At 44.2% G+C, this 18,594-nt stretch overlaps 1 long non-coding RNA gene across 1 annotated transcript; it reads right to left on the reverse strand.

Annotated features, from left to right (window-relative positions):
* Positions 1-13,496: 13,496 nt before the first annotated feature.
* On the reverse strand, positions 13,497-15,679 carry LOC146762969 (uncharacterized). The gene is made up of 2 exons (XR_014952642.1): positions 15,511-15,679; positions 13,497-13,680 (listed from the first exon to the last, which is right to left on the reverse strand). It is a non-coding gene; the product is annotated as an uncharacterized LOC146762969 (long non-coding RNA).
* Positions 15,680-18,594: the final 2,915 nt, after the last annotated feature.

Consider the following 18,594-nt stretch of genomic DNA (forward strand, 5'->3'; position numbering starts at 1 on the left):
ACATTTACGAACCCGATGACCGTGGGGGCAGTCAGGACTTCCCTTAAGGGGTATAGATTGGGTCTGCTCCTTTCATCATCACTATCCTCCATGTTTTCCCTCCTTGTTTTTCACTGAGTTCTACTGGTGGGAGATGTGTGGCCCCCAGCATGGAACGTGTGATTGTGAGTGTCCATGTGCTGTGTGAGGTGAAGGGACTGAGAGGGTCCCGGTGTGTCCAGCATCGCCGTAGCCGATGGCTGTGCATTAAATGGCGGTGCAGACAGGGCCAGGGGAGCTTTTGGAGCAGCTACAGGGACTTGTGCTTGGGGAGGGTGAATCTAGTAAGGGGGACGCAAGTTTTCCAGGGGTTCCCATGCTTTACTTTGACTTACCTTGTTGCCAGAGGTTTTAACTGGGAACAGCCGTGCGCTGGCATATTCCCATAACCTGGCGTACTCTAATTCCTCATCGTCTATCCCACCTTCCTCGTATAGGTGGTCCGACAATGTCTGGCAGAGCTTAGTCTCAAAAGTTCCAAACATGGGCCAGTGCTGGTATTTCCCAATCTCCATGTTTCCCCATACTTCTACACAATAATATATCATTTTCTCTTTGGACTTTCTCTGCCTTGCGGAGCAATCTTCCCAATGTTCTAACATCCACCCCAAGGAGCTTTCCCTCGGAATCTCAGGCAACCCATCCCTTCCCTCTTTCTCAGTTTTTGCAATTTTCCCTTGGGTTTTTCCCTGGATTTTACTTTTCCTTTGACCCATGTTTTAAGTTTCTCTTACCGTGTCTCTGAGTCGATTTCCGTGATCCATCCAAAAAGCCAGTTAGTCAATTTCCAAGTGTAAATTGGTCTGTCCCCTGACTGCGCCTTACCAACCTACTAATCACACAGCGAACCAGTCTGTGGATTTTCAGCTGGAAGAATTGATCTCTCTTACCTTTTTTCCCCGGACTCCCCGAGCCCTGGATTGAAGAGGTTTACCAGTTTCCCAAACCTACAGGAACGTACCTTCCCTCCCCCACCCTTTCTGTGATTGAATCCCTGGAACTCCCCGAGTTGCAGGTTGTGCGTGTGTCATGGGTAAACCCAACCTTGTTCGCTTCCCCCTTGACCGACTAATTCCCTCGAGGGGTAGTGGACCTGTGACCTTGGGGAACGCTCTCGCGTCGTGACAGACTCATGTCTCACACACACACTCAATCACACCCACTCAACCACGCAATACTTACAGCTCCTTTTCCCATGTGGATTCTTCATGCACATAGATTTTTATGAGTGAAAAAGATGCTGCAGCAGCCTCAGAGATTCCGACTCTGAGTATTCGAGAGCTCTGGTCCCATTTATATCCCTTCCTTATCGTGTTTTTTTGGCTATTTTTTCAGAATCTGGTTCCGAGGATTTCCCTAATCCCGTCCGGCTGCTGAAATCAGCGGGGCGATGTTCAGATTGAAGGCAGGGAACCCCCTGGACGCCCCAAATCAGATCACGCTGGGATCACCAAGATTGTTATAGATAAAAATTGATCCAGCCAAATTAAAAATGAAAAATAACAATTTTATTTAAGATCAAATTTTCTCTGAGCCAGCCACAAGGAAAAGGACAGTGCCGAGCCCGGGATCGGTGCTGGGTGCATCACAGAGCAGAGGTTCTCCCTATGCACACACATCACCCTCTTGGCACAGGCAGTTTTTATAGGAAATTTTCTGCCTGAGGCCGGGATTTCGGCAATCTGTCTTTTCTTCCCATTCAAAGTCTCACATATTCATAAAGTCTCTTTTCATTGTGCTGGGGTAGAACAATCCAGGGTTTGGTGGTGATGACTCTCCTTGATGGAGTTACTGGAACATGGCTTTCAGATGTATCAGTCTGGATGATTTTGGTGATCCCAATCTCAAGTCATTGCCAGGATGATCAATGATGGGGCATTCCTGTATCACCTTGAGGACCAACCCATCTCCATGCAGCCACATGTATTAGGTTGCAAATGAGGCTTTGTCAGAAAACTGGTTTTTCAAATATGTGGGGGCAGCTCTCAGTGCTGGCGTGTGTGCTTGCAACAATATCAAATATTATACATATCATACCATACTGGTGTGAATTACATTTACCACATATAACACTCAGAAGCAGCAGGCTGGAATGGCAGGTGTAAAAAATAGGTTAGAAACGGTTGTAAAATAGTTGATAATTGTTAATCATGTACTGTTAGTTTGTTTGTGGTAAAAGGGGTTAAAAGGGTAGTTATAAGAAATATGGCACTCAATGTACCATATTACACCTAAGTAAAGTGCACCACCCCCCCAAGCGAAACGAGCCAGCCTGGACAGAACTGTAATGGGCCAATCAAGTTCCTTAAACCTTCATGCAAATGAAGGATCCAAAAAGAAACCAATCCAAAGGGACAAAAAATGGGATAAAAGGGGCATCTGACCCACTGAATTTGTGCCGCTCCACCTGGAACATCGAACATCAAGGACATCGCTGCTCAGGAAGACCCAGCGCCGGCGCTGCAGCATCCTCAACGGGAATGCTCCTGCTCGGCCCGCGAGCCCCTTGCTTTAGGCCTTTCTTTTTATTATAATAAATCCCTTTTAGTACCAGGAGTGTGGTCCCGTTTTTAACAGCAGGAATGAGCAGAAATCCCGGGGCAGTGAACGAGAATGTCTCAAAACTCGATGGCAAATAGTTGGAACCTGCAGGGATGTGCCAGCCAGGCAGCAGGGTGGGGGCTACAGATTGGAGAAAATGCAGAGCAGTACCGAAGAAACAGCGGGGGTGGGACAGCGGCGCCTGGCTCTGAGCAGGGCAGGGAGAGGCTAAGTTCAGGATTCCTGGGGCACACCAGCAAATAGTGATCGGTCCCTCAGGGTTGAGCTCCAGCGGTGCTGGTGAATTTTCCTCGAAGTAAGCGACAGCCTGGCTGTCCTCCTCTGATGCCAGAAAACGAGAGACGGCTGCCCTCAACCCCCGTCTCCTTTTTCACCTGCCCCATTCCCGCGCTATCTCTGCCCCCCCCCGCCCCCCCAGAAACCAGAAAAAACCGAGGGAGTTCCCCCTCCCCACCATTAGCGCTTCATCAGTGCTTATTAGCAACACAATGGGAACAAAATTCCACAGATAACAAGGAAAGATCAGAAAAAAAACAACGCCCAACACCAATGCATGATCCCTTCCTTAGTGCAACTTATTCAACATGTGATTAAGGGGATGCAGATAGTAGCCATGACTACAGATCCAGAAATGGCTACTAAATGACAGAAAATGATGTTATAAATTGAGGTGAATAATTTGATTCAGCCTTTTAAGATCAATTAATAATTTTATTAATTACAGCAAGCCGTAGCAAGCAAAACAGCGCTGGGTTCAGCTGGGAGCCTGGCTCCGCCAAAAGCTGACCCCCTTTCCTTCTCTTCAGTCCCTTTTTATCCTGCATAAGTGAGGGTGATGGGTATCCTTCCACCGTGGTTATCAGTTCCACCAACAATGGGTTTCACAAGTGGGGGTGGTGGGTCTCCTTCCACTGCGGTTATCAGTTTCAGCAACAATGGGTTTCCACTGCGGTTATCAGTTCCAGCCAGTCCTGCAAAATCTTTCACAATCTTTGTTTGTGGTTACCAGTCAAGCCTGCAAATTCCATGTCCCGACTTCCCCCCCTTTTATCCTAATTTCATACTTTTGATGAACAAACAAGTCAATGCAGTTTCTCACAGTCCCCCATTTCATATTTTATCATTTTGTTAATCAAATCGTTTTATTTCTTGGTGGGCTAGAATCAAAGTCTCTTCTACTTCAGGATCTCTAGGGAGAGTTTCATATTTGGCTTTGATTAGCATCAGGTGTGCTGCTTCCAATCTTCTTTTTACTATTTCAATTACCTTGTTGAATATACATGGGCCAAATGTTAATCCTAACACTAATAATATTAAAGGACCCGCAATTGTAGATAGCAAGGTAGTTAACCAAGGGGAGTGATTAAACCAGGTCTCATACCCGCTCTGCTGGGCCTCCCTTTCCCTTTTCCTTTTCTCAAGTCCTGCTTTCAGTTTTGTCATAGTGTCTCGTACCACCCCAGTGTGATCTGCATACATAAAACATTCTTCCCGGAGAGCCGCACACAGTCCTCCCTGTTGTAAGAATAGAAGATCTAGTCCTCTTCTATTCTGCAGAACTACTTCCGATAAGGACCTTACTGACTTTTCCAATGCTGATATTGATTGTTCTATACGTTCCAAATCTTCGTCTACAGCAATCCTCAGGGAATTAAACTCCTTTGTTTGTTTTACTAGGGAGGCTACTCCTGTACCGACACCTGCTCCCCCTGCAAGCATTAAAACTGCCACTGTAAGTGCGGTGAAAGGCTCTCGTTTTTGTATGTGGTGTTCTGGGATGTTTTGTACATTATACATATATTCGTTGGGGTGATAGATAATTTTGGGAATCACAGCCACCTGTATACAATAGTCAGAGGTTTCGTCAAATATTTCTAAGGAAATACAGGGGGTGAATCCTCCTTTTGAGCAGATCCACTTGGTGTTTTTAGCGGGAACTAGCCATTTAGCTGGAGTATCTTCCCGTTTAGCTTTAGTAACAGTCTCACATAAATATTCCAGGTGTGTGGGTACTCTGCCAATACATCGTCCCCTCCCTGTTATTGAAGCCAAAGTCATTCCTTTACCCCGGGAATCTTTCCAATTACATTGCGGGGGATTGCTACCATTAAGACGTCTCGCTTTTTCAGATATCCCTACAGCTTCGTAAAATGGAGGCCTAACATCAAAGCAGAGCCAACAGTGTTCTGTTAATTCTGGCTGAGTAGCATTTAAGACTTTATATACTCCCTCCATTAATTTCCAGAGAGTGTTAAACCGGGAATCCCCACTTGGCGGTGTTGTAGGAGTTGTAGTTTGGTTATCCGTTATCAGGTTCCTAGCTGTTAAATCCCCAACTATTACAGGATTAGGGCCCACTGCCTGTGTGTCTGCTGGTACAGGCCCTTTCTTTATGGTAAATACGCTCCCTCTGTCTTTTCCAGGTTCCCAATACCGAAAGCCCCATGATCTTCCCACCATCCATCCTGGGTCTGTGGGCTCAGTTATGTTTAAATGCACAAATTGGCAACTCCCTTTCCACCCGCCCAAGAAGGCGCCACTAGAATCCTTTTGTGGAGGGGTACACCCATAGGGTCCCCATGATACTTTAAGAAATTTATCTCCTGCTGCTTGCCAGTCTGAGGCTATTGTTTCACACCCCCAGTACCCACAGAAATATTCTCCAGGGTAATTGCAATACCCCTTTCCTGGGTTCAATGCTGGACACATGTAAAATCCTGCGGTATTAAAACAGGGCTCTACAGGGGCTAGTTCACATAACTGTGGGGTAAAAATAGGGGGTCCGGATGTTATCTGACTCCGAATTACCCTGCCATCTATTCCGGTTAGCGTCCACTTAAAGGGCTGGTGCAGAGCCGGGGAACCCTCCCCTTTATGTATGATACAAAGCATTAAAATACTTATAATCTGCCAATAAGGGTGGGGTCCTGACCTTGTTTTTACTGCATAATATCCTGTTTTCCCTTTTTGGGTTTGTTGCCTTTTTGGTGTTTCAGAGGCAATCAGACGGGTCGTCCAGGGGAACCTAGTACTCGGTTAGCAATAGTTGGAGCATTTCAGCATTATTCCATTGCGGGGGGACCTGGCTTTTTCCCCTCTGCCTCGCTCGCCGACCCGGTTGCTTCGAGCCGCGAGGTGAACCATCTTCTCGGCAGCAGCGGTACTCGCCTGGGCGTCCCTTCCCCTGCTCCTGCCTAACCTTGTACTGTTCCCAATTTTTATCCTTGACCGGGGGTAGGTCGCACGGGACCCCCTTTAGTTCCCTCCGACAACACCCTTTTATAATTTGGGCAACAAATGGAGTGGGTTCGTTAGTATGGAAACAAAAGTTTCCTGGATGCACTCCTTTTGTGTATATTTTCCACCAATCCTCAGACTCGAAACGAACCCACTGTTTTTCCAATTCCCCTAATTTTAACACAATTTTGGTTAACTTTCGTTCAGCCTTATAGCATTCTGTACAGACCCCAGTTGGCGGCCTCCCCTTTTGGCAATGGACCCACCACCGTTCTTGGCAAACTTTACACGCAAAGCACACAAAAGGATAACAATCACAATCTACCTTATTACAAATTATCAAATAATCACTAACAAGCAGGTAATCATATCCCTTTTGTTCCCCTTTGTGATCAACTTGAATGGTACACACAGAGTTCATCGGTTTTTCTTAATGGTAACCTTCAAATCCCCAGGCAGGCTGGTCACTTTCCACTGGTCATCTGTGGTGATCGGACCTTTAACTCGACTGGCATGTGTCCACCCCTTCTCGGCTGTCCGTATCGCAGTTCCTGTGGTAAGCAGAACAACAAAGGGGCCTTCCCAACGTGGGGTTAAAGAATTTTCTTTCCAGGATTTAATAAGCACATTGTCCCCTGGTTTGATTTTATGTATTGTAATGTCTAAAGGTGGCCTCTGTGTCAACATCCCTTTTTCCCTCAATTCCTGCCTTTGGCTCATAATTTGTATGATATAATGCTTAATCTGAGAATCCTTCAAGCACGGATGGTCTGTAGGGGCTTCCATATCATAAGGCATTCCAAATAGCATTTCAAATCGGGAGATTCCTACATCAGTTCGGGGTTGAGTTCGAATATTTAATAAAGCCAGAGGCAAACATTTTACCCATGACATCTTGGTTTCTATCATCAACTTCGTCAGTTGTTTTTTTATTTCCCCGTTCATCCTTTCCACTCTCCCCGAGCTCTGTGGATGCCAAGGAGTGTGATATTTCCACTGGGTTCCTAAGGCCGTTAAAACATCTTTTGCGATTTTAGAAGTGAAATGAGGTCCCCTATCTGAGTCTAAATATTCAATTAATCCATATCGGGGAATAATTTGTTCTAGTAACACTTTTACTACGGTATTTGAGGTGGCTCGGGCAGTAGGATAGGCTTCCACGTAATGGGTCAAATGGTCTACCAGTACCAATAAATATTTATACCTCCCCGCCTTTGGTAATTCTGTAAAATCTACTTGTATGTGTGAGAAGGGTCTTTGTGCTAGCTCCCTGCCACCCATTGGTCTTTCTCTCAGTTGTTGTTTATTCACTTTTTGACAAGTTAAACACTGTTGAGTTACCTGTTTTGCAAGGTTATAGACTCCTATACACATATATTTTATAGCAAAGTGATCAACCAAGGTTTGTGTACCCCAATGGGTTTTCTCATGGATTGCTTGTAGGACCCTCATTGCCATCCCTTTTGGGAGTACTTCCCGCCCGTCGGACAATACCCACTTGCCTTCCTCTTTTTCTCTTATCCCCATCTGGCCTAATTTCTCCTTTTCTTGCACAGTGAAGGCTAGTATGTAATCAATAGGTCCATGAAACCAGCAATGTTTCTTTTGAGGGGTATCACAGGCACATTTTATTGAGTCTATCCCATAGTATTTCCAGCAAACCCAACACGGTGGATCTTCTAAGTCAGCTCCACAAGTGGAGCAATCCTCTCTCCTTGTGACAAGCCCTGTCCATGGCTTTAAATTCATCAGGGCCGCTCGTTTCGCTTCCTGGTCCGCCAAATTGTTTCCTCGTATCGAATTTCCAATCCCTGCTTGATGTCCTTTTACATGGACAATGGCTATTTTCTCTGGCCCTCTCAAAGCTTGTAATACCTGCCGAATCAATTCTTTATGTACCAGCCCCTTTCCCTGTGAGTTAATAAGTCCCCTTTCTTCCCAGATTTTTCCAAAAGTATGAACTACTCCATAGGCATATTTAGAATCAGTGAAAATAGTCCCACTTTTTCCTTCCAATAATTTTAGAGCCCTAAGCACCGCATATAATTCACATGCTTGGGCTGACCAGCTGGGGCTAAGGGGACCCGATTCTGCTGTCTTAAATGTTTTCCCATCTATTATAGCATACCCGGATTTCCTTTTCCCTTCCAGAACTCGAGAGGACCCATCTACATACAATCGAGTCCCTTCCTCTAGCTCTTCTTCCTCAAGATCCGGCCTTATTTTTGTTTGTTCCTCTATTTGTTGAAGGCAATCATGTGTTAGTTCTGTAATTGGTTCTCCATATAAAAACTGGGCCGGGTTTTGCAGGCTCGTTGTTTCTATACTTAACTTAGGAGAAGAGACTAGGATGCCTTCATACCTTAGAAGTCTGGCATCCATTATCCATTTATCAGCCTTCTGTTGCAAAACTCCACGAATGTTATGGGGAGATAAGACTTTTAGCTCACTTCCAAAGGTTATCTTCCCAGCTTCCTCTACCAGGAGAGCAGCAGCCACTATAGCCTGTAAGCATGTGGGCCACCCCCGGCTAACGGGATCCAGGAGTTTGGAGAGGTATGCTACTGGTTTCTTTTTCCCAGCCCAATCCTGAGCTAATACACCATATGCTACTCCCTCATTTGCACAAATAAATAAGTAAAATGATCTCTTTAAATCTGGAATGCTAAGGACTGGAGCATTGACTAGTTCAGTTTTTAATGCTTCTAATTGATCTTCATCATTGGTGCTCCATTTCAATAACCCATCATTAGTTAATTTTTCATATAAAAATTTGACTTTTCCACTAAAATTTTCGATCCATTGTCGGCAATACCCGAAGAGTCCCAGTAACTGTCGGACTTGTCTTTTGTTCTGTGGGGCCTGTAGGGAAAGTATTCCTTGGATTCTATCAGTGTCCAATTTCTTGGTTCCCCTTGTTAACCAGTGCCCGAGATATTTGACCTCTTCTTCTACAAATTGCAATTTTGACTTAGAGACTTTAAGTCCCTTAAGGCTTAAATAATTTAGGAGTTTTATACTTTCTTCCCTTACCTTTTTTTCCTCTTTCCCTGCAATTAATAAATCATCCACATATTGTAGTAACACCATCCCTTCCCCTAAAGAATAACCTTCCAGTACTTGTTCCAAAGCTTGTCCAAACAGATTTGGGGATTCTGTAAATCCCTGGGGAAGGACTGTCCACCTCAATTGTTGTTTTCTATGTGTATCTGGATCCTCCCATTCAAAGGCAAAATAATCTCTAGAAGTTTCCTTAAGGGGACAAGCCCAGAAGGCATCTTTGAGATCTATTACACTATACCACTGGTTTTCTGGGCCAAGTTGACTTAAAAGGGTATGTGGGTTAGCTACCACGGGGAACCTTTCAACGGTTCTTTTGTTAATTTCCCGTAAATCATGTACTAACCTATAACTACCATTGGGTTTCTTTACTGGTAAAATGGGGGTATTAAAAGGGGACATACATGGTTCTAAAAGTCCCTTTTCTAAAAGCCTTTCTATTTCCGGTTTCAGTCCTTGCCTCCCCTCCTTAGATATAGGATATTGCCTAATTCTGACAGGTATCTCTGGGTTCCTAATAGTTACTTCAAAGGGTTCAATATTCAATTTTCCTACACTATCAGGGGTGTACCAAACCTCTGGATTAATCTTTTTCTCATCCTCAGCCCGGAGAGGACACAATTTTACTGTCAGTTCTCCCTCACTAATATCTATCCCTATCCCCAATTCAATCATCAAATCCCTTCCCAGTAAATTATAATCTGCCTCTGGTACTAATAAAAATGACCCAATTCCTAATTTGGAGTTACTTTCTAAGAGTACATCCTTGATTATAGGTACTCCAAAGGGTTCCCCTTTGGCTCCAATCACCTGTATTATTTCAGATGAAATCTTACACCCTTGGGGAAGGGTCTGGACGGTCGATCTTTCCGCCCCTGAGTCCACAAGGAACTCATATTCTTGCTGCTGGGGACCTATTTTTAATTTTACCAGGGGCTCTGTTCTTTCTCTTGTCCCCAGCACATGGAGCCCCTGACACCCCTAATCTTCCTTAAACTGCTTTTCATCAGCCATCCTTTGTCGACATTCCCATTTCATATGTTCCTTTTCCCACAGTAAAAACAAACAATCCTATCTCCTCCACCTTGTCTTCCTTCATGCACCTGTTGACCAGCTCCCCTCAAACCTCCTGGGTGACTACCACCCCTTCTTTGGGGAGATTGCCTCTGTCCTTCCCTTACAGCTGCTAACATATTTTTATACTGCTTTTTGTAGTTCTCATCCTCCCTCCTAACATAAACCTTCTGAGCCTCCCGCAGTAACTCATCCAGCCCCCTTGCTTGCCACCCTTCTAACTTTTCCAACTTCTTTCGAATATCCACCCACGAATTTACCACAAAATGAACTTTCAACAATGTCTCTCCTTCAGGAGTGTTAGGGTCCACCCCTGAATATAACTGAAAGGCTTTTCTCAGCCTCTCCAACCACTCAGTTGGATCTTCATCCTTCTTTTGTTGTTCCTTGAATGCCTTTTGTACATTCTGTCCACGAGGGACAGCCTTCCTTATTCCCTGTATTATTATATTTCGCAAATCGCCCATATGGGTACGGTGTAACGGGTCTTGATTATTCCACTGGGGATTATGTAGGGGCCATTTAATATCTGCTAATGGTCCCTGTTGATGTTCATCATCCCAGATTCTCATGCCCATTTCTCTAATCATTCTTCTTTCTTCTGCAGAAAACAAAATCCCTAACATGGATTGCATCTCCTCCCAAGTATAAATATTAGATCCCAAAAATTGATCCAACCGCTCTGCCACCCTTAAAGGATCTTCTAACAAATGTCCCATTTCCTTTTTAAATTCCCTAACATCCCCTGAGTTTAATGGAACGGATATATATATCCTATTCCCAGAATCTGGGCAGGCTGTCCTGGTTGCGCAGCATTTGGGTTAGGCACCATTCCCATTCCATGCTCTCTAAGGGGAAATATACCCAATTCTTGCTTTCCCTTTTGTTGGGTCTGGCTTCGGGTTACTCGCCGAGAACCCTCAGGGATATTTTCCTCCAACCTTTCACCTTCCGGTCCCTCATCCTCCGATAATTCTTGGGTGGGTGCCGAGGGACCCGGGTGGTTGATTAGCGAAGGTTCCGGGAGGGGGGGGTCTAAAAGCTGTGGCGGTGGAGGTGGCAATGGAAGAGGTGGGGGTGGTGGCGGTATGTATGGAGGGGGAATGCCTGGAGGTAATTCAATTTATTTTGACCTCTTTTTCTTCCTCTCGGTATTGAGAGCAAATAATTTTGCCCTTGTCTCTCCTCTTATCCAGAGGGTTGCATATTAACTTTCTTCTAGATTAAAGGGTTCTTTTGAATTAACGTAAATATTTAGGGCCTGACAGATCCAATCCTCAGAAGACCCAAATACTGGCCAATATAACTGATCCCCTCTTATTTGTTTCCCCCCCCAAACTTCCATGCAGTAATGAGCCATTTTCACTTTATCTTTTCCCTTCCTAGAAGGAAAGGCATTCCAATATTTAATCATTAAGAAAAATGGACTATCCTCTGAAATATGGGGAAGTTTTACAGGGATTCCCCCACCCATGGGTTCAGCAGGCTTGCTTTTCCTCTGACCCATCTTCTGGAGTGCCTTCTCACACACACACACTTGCTTCCCTCAATTCGTGGCCCAGTCCGTCACCGGATATGGGAACCGCACTACTATGAGGTCCGCACTTGCTTGGGGAGTCCGAGCTGCTGGCTCCCCTCTCATACACCACACTCGTCACACTCCAGGATCCCCGACCCCCGACCAGGCGGTCCCGTTCTCCCAGAACAGGCCTCCTCCGGACACCAGGTCCTTCGGAAAATACTTACACCATCCGGTGTCTTCGCCTGGGGCTTCGTGCACAAAGATTAAGGGGGTAGCCGGCAGTTCCTTGCTTGCTATCGGATTTTAGGTTCGTCGGTCGGAGTCCGGGGAGGAGCGTCCCCGTAAGGCCACTGTTAAAGCAAAGGCAGTGGGGCGCCTCCTTAGGAGACCTCCTCTCCAGGTGTTCCGATCCGAGTCACGGCACCAAATTTGTTATAAGTTGAGGCGAATAATTTGATTCAGCCTGTTAAGATCAATTAATAATTTTATTAATTACAGCAAGCGATAGCAAGCAAAACAGCGCTGGGTTCAGCTGGGAGCCTGGCTCTGCCAAAAGCTGACAACCTTTCCTTCTCTTCAGTCCCTTTTTATCTTGCATGAGTGGGGGTGGTGAGTCTCAGTTCCACCGTGGTTATCAGTCCCAGCAACAATGGGTTTCACAAGTGGGGTGGTGTGTCTCCTTCCACTGGGGTTTATCAGTTTTCAGCAACAATGGGTTTCCACTGCGGTTATCAGTTCCAGCCAGTCCTGCAAAATCTTTCACAATCTTTGTTTGTGGTTACCAGTCAAGCCTGCAAATTCCATGTCCCGACTTCCCCCCCTTTTATCCTAATTTCATACTTTTGATGAACAAACAAGTCAATGCAGTTTCTCACAGTTTGCATGTTTTTTCCCATCAACTACTGCATACCCTGTATTTTCTCTTTGTACAGGGATTTGTATCTGTTAGGTAACATAACCCCCCAAAGGGCTATCTTGGGGTATCTCTGCTGGTACCCTTTTACTCCCTTTTTCTTTTCTTTTCTTTTTTTTTTTTTTCCCCAACTTACTGGTTTTCTGTCCCATTTTTCAAGATCTTATCTATTCAACCCCTGCCTCTGTTTCCCACTTTCTCTAACAACCTGAATACCACCTTCTTTCAACTACCCACACAAAAAATACTTTTTCTCACAATACTATTCAACACAATACACCTCCCTCCAAGGAGATAAAGTAAAGCTCAAAATAAACAATCTACATTACATATACTTCCATTCATCTCCATTTACTCACCTTTATTTTTTTACTCACTCTCAGACATTCACACCCTCAGGCCTGTTCATTCATACTTCTCGACTTCTGCCTGGGGATCCTGGGCGCATACCTCACAAACCTGGCATTCCCCATGTGCGTTTTACCCCCAGAACCTTAAGTACTGACACCCCTAAGTTTCTCACTGACTTAGTTTCAGCACTTCATACATTTCCCTTTATTTTATTGCACAGAGGAAGGAAACGTTAGCAAACCTCTTAGACTTAGACAAAGCGATTTCTGTAGCCAGAGAATCCCGGATCGTGTAAGCCTCCTCCCTAACCCCTTTCACCTCCCCGAGGTTTGGCTATTCCTCTTCCCTAGATATAGCCTCAGAGTCAGGAGTTCAGACCTCTGCACCTTGCCGGATCTGGCTCCCCCCCCCCCCCCTCCCCGGGGGAATGGGTTACACAACTACCCTGCGCAGCCGCGGTGCTAAAAGGTCCTAGGATACTGAGCCATCCTTGCTTTGGGGTCAGCCTCTCTGGGCTTCAGTACTGCCAGGCCTCCAGCCCTCCGGGAAGTGCCCTGAATTTGGTTGCCTCTGGTGCCAATTCACCTTTGAGGCTGGCTGCATGCCACTCACACCTTGGAGTCACAGCTTCCCCCTCATGCCCGGGGGAACAAGGCTTGTTTTTCGGGTTTTGCCTCAGCCCCCACCCACAGGGGAAACTGCTTGTTGCTGTGGGACCCACCCTCACATACACAGCAAGACAACAAAGTACCTTTTACTTTCAATTCACCTGATTACACTTTTAGGTGTTACTGGCCAGTCCCGGTGTTCTTGGATATCCCTCAATCCAGCTGTGTTTTTCAACCCCAGTTCCCCTTGGACATTTTTATCCCTCAGTCCAGCTGTGTTGTCCAACCCCAGATCTGACGCCGTTGAGGCAGGACTGTAAGAAAGAACTCCAGTTCAGAAGGTTTGAGAGTAAAACTCTGATTTATTTCAAATACATTACTCTTTTATAGAGAACATCGTCCACACCAATTCTATTTGTTATGAACAAAACAGCCTGGCTGGGACACTTGGCTCGAACTAAGTACTGACATTGAAATGTTAATTAGCCAATTGCTCCTGGGAATCACCTACACCCCCACCCAAACTAGGATTGGGATGCAAAATAATCCAGTGGAATAATGAGAGGGGGTTTTGGGGATGAAAAACACCCCAAAATGAAAAAGAGGGGCACAATGGAGGGGGCTGGATGGGTGTGCTGGTTGGGGAAAAGGGAACCCCATCCCTAGTCTGTGTTTAACCTGTCACTATAACCTGCAGAGGACCAGATTGGACTGGGCTGTGGGAAGCAGACACAAGGTATCAGACACTCTTCCTGGTGTTACCAGGAGGGAAGGAGAGGGACAGCTGCTGCTGGACCTCAGCAGCAGGCTCTGCACATCCCCCCACCCTTCAGCTACCAGTGTGCCAGGAGGAAAGGAGAGAGGACGGTCTGCTGATCGGGACTTCAAATACAGACTGGACACCTCTTCACCTCCGGCTACCAGTGTGCCACGGAGACTCCAGGGACAGACTCTGCACGGCTTCTCACCCTTCGGCTACCGGAAGAAGCTACAACACCCCCCTGCCGAGCTGACTTTTTAATAAAGAGCTGAACACTAATAAAGGCATAGACCCTATTCATTTCATATTGGTCCTAGAGTAAATAAAAACATCTCAAAACCATTGGTGTGCAGTGGATGACACTCAGTGGCAGAACTTATCTATAAACAATGTGAACAACAAGAGAGATAATAAATTGTTTACATTCCTTAGCAACTGTTTCCCAGGCTTCTGCCTGGTTAGAAACCCTCTATTATCTCTCTGTCTGAAGTGAGAATATCCACATAGATCCTCTTGGGCATATTCTAACTCCGGCAGCCCTGGATGTTCTTGGAATGTTAATCCCTCAACGCAGCAGGTTTGAATCCTGGATGCTCCTAGGCAATCTTATCCCTCAATCCAGAATTTTTAGGGGCCACTCTCACTCATTTTAGCTTTTATTTTTCGCCAATGAATTATGCCAAGAAAACCCACTTTTTACCTTTTACTTTTCTTCCCCAATGGATTATGCCAGAAAAACCCTCTTATTCTTCTCCCCAAGGGGTCCCACTCCTTCCCTGAGACCCAGTCCCAGTTTTCCCTGGGGGGATTCTCTCACTTTTTTGTTATCATTCACTTGGTCTCTTTACTGGCCGCTTTTCTCGAGAAAAAGACGGAAATGCAGCATGGGAGACTTCCACTCTCACTTGGCAAGTCTGGGATAACCAGCCAGCCTCTCATTCACACACATTCATCCCCCTTTATCCGCCCCATCCAACAAATACTCATCTATCCTTTGTCCTTGGGTTTTGTTCTTCTTGTACACTCCAGGGGAACAGAGTGAGGCTGCCTAATCAGGGCAGGACGAGTCTTCCTCACCCTGACCCTCCTAAGGCACTGGCAGAGAGGTGTTAGAAACCATCTTCTGCTACCATAATTGTGAAAAACGCCAATCACTTGGTTTTTAAAATTTCACAAGTTTAATAATTATAAATATAGTAATACAATTAGAGCAATAAAATTTAGAGTTAGGACAATTGCAAGACAATAAAAAGCAAATAATTACGGACCTCCGGACATTTTTGGACACTAAGCTGCCAAAAACATGCCTTGTGAACAAAGGAATAACCCTTAAAAGAAGTAGCCGGTTGCATATTCATATATCTCATGCATGATGTTTCCTCACCTCTGGTGTTCCAGACTGCTGGTCCCAGATTCCTACTACAGTCCATTCAGCTTCCTGAGGGGCTCTGAGACCGGCTGCTTCTTGTGAATTTGCAAAGGAAGCCCCTTTTCTATCTCTTCCCACCAGCTGAGCCGCCATTATCTCGTGAAGAGGAGGCTAAACTCACGCCACAGCGCCCCCTGCATCCGCGGGGGAATTATCGCACCTGCCCTACCTGCCTGGGAGCCAACAGCACCCCTGCCACCTGTGACCATTAACTACATTGAAGGGGAAAGTGCTTGACAGCCGAGAGAAGGCTGTTATTGGGACTTTTTTGTTTGGTTGTTGTTGCTTCCGTTGTTGTTGTTTGTCTTGTTATACATCTATATCTATATCTATATCTATATATCTATATCTATATCTATCTATATCTATATCTATCTTAGTAAAGAACTGTATTTCCCAATCTTTGCCTGAAAGCCCCATAATTTCAAAGTTATAGTAATTTGGAGACAAGTGAGTAATATTTTCCATTCCAAGGGAAGTTCCTACCTTCCTTGGCAGGCACCTGTCTTTCAAACCAAGACAGCATCTTCTCTGCATCTGTATCTGTGACATGTTATTTCTTTTTTTCTCATACATGCCTATCCTCAAAATATTCACTAATACACGACACATACATGTGCCTTTGTTTTGGGTGGTGACATGTATTCGTGTTCTCATGAAGGCTGTTCTTGTTCCAGAAAATTTAACTATTTATAGTGATTTTAAAGAACATTGTCTATGATAACTAGCAGTAATATGTTTCCTCTAACAACAAAATTATGGATAACAGGCCATCCTAATACATTGAACTCTGCATGGAAAACGTACTAGCAAAAGCACAGGTATACATATTACAGCCTCTTTAGAAGATTCACTACATGATTTTTCATGATTACTTGCACTGTATTGAAATATTTACTGGGAATACAGTAAAGGAAGTTGGTAAACCTATAAAATGTTCAATAGTAACTAATCTATAAATTAACATAATTTAACAATGCTGTGCACACTGGTGTTTTTTTACTATAGTCAAGATTTGTGAACAATTTCCATATACCTATCCAAAACCTTTAAGAAAACTGCTCAGGTTTATTCCATTATTTTTCAAAATATATACCTCTTAGGCCAAGGTTTTCTATGCTGTTCTTGTCTTCAAAGGGCAATTATGTTTAGGGAATCTGAGGGAAGTCATGTAGGATTTTAAAACATTGGGAGGACAAATAGAGAAATTTAAACATTGAAACCTAGAATTTAAATACATCACAGTACATAAAAGATTAATTTTCATTAATAGATCATCTTGACTTGGTTTTTAAGTTATGGTGCTATGAGCAAAAAGCAGGTGCAGTTTCCCCAGGGATGAGGCACAACACTCAGCAACTGAAATAATTTGATTTAATGAAAGCATTACCATGGCGGAAGCCCTGGGACACTGATTCTAATCAAATGGGGACCTGACACAGTGGACCCCTGCTAGGAAGTGAAGCTCAAAAGAAATCACAGGGGTGGGTAATAAAACTTGCACTGATTAACATATCATATATATGTAATGTCTTGTTTTGCTCATTAGTGAACTCTGATGTAGTGCAGGTATTGTTGTCTGAATTCTGAGATCCTCAGCTGGCTGCCAGGCTGGCACCCATACAGGGATATATGCAATTGTGGAGGGGTGGGAAGCGAACTATCTTGGGTTACGTGATGATGAGATAGGATGTGCTCGGGACTCTTACATACTCAGTCAGGGGAGGGGAACTATCCTGAGCTACCACAACAAATCTCACACCCCACATATGGCTATTTGAAAATTTCATGTTAAGCATTCCTAAAAGGTGTATTCTTGACTCAATCTTTTTTTTTTTTTTTTTTTACACTATAACGGAGTTGCATCACCCAGGCAGAGACATTTATCTGTACTTAATTGCACTGTAAAACCATGGGCAGCTTCTCTGAGTCAATAATTCAATTTTATGGACCAGTTATTGTCCCCATCAAAAGTTAAAAAAAAAAAAAAAAGGCTTTGTGCATCAGAATACATGCTATTGCAAGTCTGTAAGAAATGAAATCACATGAAGTTAACACTGGTTTCTGGCTCAGTAATGGAGCATCCAAACATCTTCTGAAGTGCTGACAAAGTAGATAGACTGATGTTTGTCCCTATGACCACACTGAGAAGCAAGTTGTAAATATGTGTCCAGGTAGAAAATAGAAATTTTTTTAAAGTTATAAGAGGAGTATTCAGCATTTAGAAAACGTCTACTGATGTATTTATCCTTATTCCTTTTCCATTTTTATTTTATAATCAATAAATTACATTTCATTACAAATTTATGTTAACAGCTATAATTTAAAGAGTTATTTGTGTTTATTTCATTTTATTGCACATTCATTTTCTGTTCTCACTGTACTGTTTCTTCATGAGGGCCACAGGATGTCTAAGAGGGCTATCTGCTGCAGGTTAGAAGGCTAGTTTAGCCACTATAGAGAACTTTCTAAAATGCTTTCACATGAAAAAATATCTAACTTGATAGCCAAATTCCAATCAACTTTCTTTTTGCAGGTTTCTGGATTAAAAAAAAAAAAGTGACTAATTGCTTTAATAAAGAATTAATTTGAAATATGAATGTGATTCATTGTGGCAGCAGCTCTCTGGCCACAGAGAGCAACAGGCACAACTTTCCCAGGCATTGTCCTGGGGAAGGCTGTGAGAAGATCAGAGAAAAGAATGAGAAACAATTCTTATCTTCACTTGCTGCACCTGTTGTTGTGAACATGTGGAATGTGTTATGGACACTTGTTTACCAAAGGGTGATTTCTTAATTGGCCAGTGGGGATGGTGTTTGGATTCAAGGACCAATTAGGTCAAAACTGTATCAGACTGTCTGTAAGGGCGATGGGTTTCTTAATAAGTATAGTATTATAAAGCGATTGATCAGCCTTCTGGAATCATGGAGTCAATGCTAATTATTACCCAGCCAGGGATGCCGTGCTATGACAATTCATGTCTAGGTAGGTGTGTTGGTTTTGCATGGCCTGGTTTTTGGTAGCGGGGTGGCCATAGAG

The sequence above is a fragment of the Lonchura striata genome, chromosome W, assembly GCF_050655825.1.
Source record: "Lonchura striata isolate lonStrDom1 chromosome W, ASM5065582v1, whole genome shotgun sequence".
In the NCBI taxonomy this organism is placed as follows: domain Eukaryota; kingdom Metazoa; phylum Chordata; class Aves; order Passeriformes; family Estrildidae; genus Lonchura; species Lonchura striata.